At 31.6% G+C, this 2169-nt stretch overlaps 1 long non-coding RNA gene across 1 annotated transcript; it reads left to right on the top strand.

Moving 5' to 3' along the window:
- The first annotated feature begins 203 nt into the window (after positions 1–203).
- Positions 204–1413, top strand: LOC137092278 (uncharacterized). Its single transcript, XR_010908203.1, has 4 exons — positions 204–532; positions 628–712; positions 906–1002; positions 1192–1413. It is a non-coding gene; the product is annotated as an uncharacterized lncRNA (long non-coding RNA).
- The last annotated feature ends 756 nt before the right edge of the window (positions 1414–2169 follow it).

Consider the following 2169-nt stretch of genomic DNA (forward strand, 5'->3'; position numbering starts at 1 on the left):
CTCCAAGCTGACATAGGTGTCAAGAGCAAAATATGTATTTAAAAAAAACAAAAACAAAAAAAAAAACATCTGCACTCTAACCAAATGCCGTTTTTAAGATTCATAGTAAGGGAAGTAAAATAAATAAAATAAAAAAAAGACATAAAAAACACTGATTTAATATAATATAATATATAATAATATAATATAATATAATACACTGTAAAAAGTCAATCTGTGGGTTTGTAGATTTCATTGAATTTAATATGTAAACTTTATTTAACAAAATTAATTTCTTGTTTTTTTGACAGTTTTTTGCATTGAAATTATTTAAAAATTACTGGAATAAAATCTACTAAATGTGGTTGTTAAGGATTTAGCTATTATTTTTGAATAATTTCAACTCGAGAGAATATTGAATTAATCCAACATGATACAAATGAGCTGTTTTCAATTTAGAAGCATTTCCTGTTAAAACGCATGCTTAATGCAGCTCATAGCACGAGGCACACATGCACTGGAGTTCCTCGATGCAGACTCATTTCTGACAAAGGTAAGGACTATTATTTAATTTATATTTGAAAAAGCTGTTGTAAATTGTACAAGTTGTCTACTTGATGTAATATGAATGTCATTTTTAATATATAGGGCCTATTGGACCTTAAAGGTGCATTGTCGTTGCTGTCTATGTGTGGATCAGATTTAATCAAAAAATGGGTCTCGGATGACGTGGGTGAGTACATGAAATTTTATTTTGCGTGAACTAACCCTTTAATCTGGTTTTCTTCAGTAAATTTTAAAGGAAAAAGCATTATTTTTCACATATTTAACTTATCTAAAATGTGCTGTTGATTTTGATTGCTTATCCAGGGTGTTGCTATGCTGGCCCTTAGAGGAGATATCATTAATTAATTTCTTTCTTTTAGGATGAACATTGTCCTGTTGATATGACGAGAGGTGGACATCCGCTGCATGGCAGAATTCCTTGGGGAACGTACAGGAGATCTCATCAAAGAATTCAACGTATGCAAACTTAATTTCAATATACCAAATGTGTGAATTTAAATAAATTATTGTTGGTTACTTAACCATAATAATGTTGACTAGACTTAACTTGTTTGATCAGTATTGTAAGATACAAACAGAGTTTAGATTTTCTCTTTTAATCAGTATTTCTTAGGTTATGAGTCTCACTGCTGTTTATGATTGAAGGAAAATGAAGAACAGTCAGGAATTGAACAGCTTTTGATGGCAGTAATTGTGACCAGGACAGGAGCTAAAAGTGACAGTCCAAATGACACTGGAATCGTTATCGAATGCTTGGAAGTTCTCACAGGCCTTGAAGTTGCAGTTGTGATGGTAAAGAATAGTCAATGTTCACACTGAGAATACAAAATTTGTGACTTGTTGGCAATAAAATGAGTTTGTAATTCATCTTTGATGTCTGTCTGTTATTCATACCTGCAATCAGATTTAATTAAATGATTTTAATTAATCCACTCATTAAAAATAATAATACCAACTTAATTTTGTGTTAAATCAAAACAATTCAATTAAGTAGTATTCATTACCATAGTCAGGTTTTTGTCCAAGGAAACCAATATTTTTGTTTAAATTTTACTTAATTATTTTGTGTGATGTTTGCAGTTACTCATTTTGAATAGTTGATTTTTAATGTGCTCATTTGATTAATTCTAACTCAATTTTTAAGTGTGTTGAATTTAATTAATAACATTGCTTGTAATCTGTTGCCACAATTTTATTGAGTAGATATAGGGTATTATTTTTTACAGTGTATAATATAATATAATATAATTAATATATGTATTTTTTGGAAAATAGAAGTTTATCAATAACTACAAACTGTCTCAGGTTATGCATGTAATCATAGTTCCCTTCTCAGGAAACCATTGCTACATGTGTACCCCTGAGACGTTCCCTTTCGAATGGGAACTTGCACTGTGTCCTCTAGAGGACACTATAGAGAATGTCTCCAGTGTGACGTAAACAGGCAACACAGTCTCGCTCCCAACTTGTCACATATTGGCACTTGGTCAGGACCCCTCCGCGTCACATTTTAAGGCATGGGGTACACCTTTAGCGTCATTTTTCGATGAGCAGGGTGCTTTATTCATTTCAATGAGAAACCATTGCCGTCATACACAGGCGCATTGGACATATCATCATAAT

This window comes from Pseudorasbora parva, chromosome 11, assembly GCF_024679245.1.
Source record: "Pseudorasbora parva isolate DD20220531a chromosome 11, ASM2467924v1, whole genome shotgun sequence".
In the NCBI taxonomy this organism is placed as follows: domain Eukaryota; kingdom Metazoa; phylum Chordata; class Actinopteri; order Cypriniformes; family Gobionidae; genus Pseudorasbora; species Pseudorasbora parva.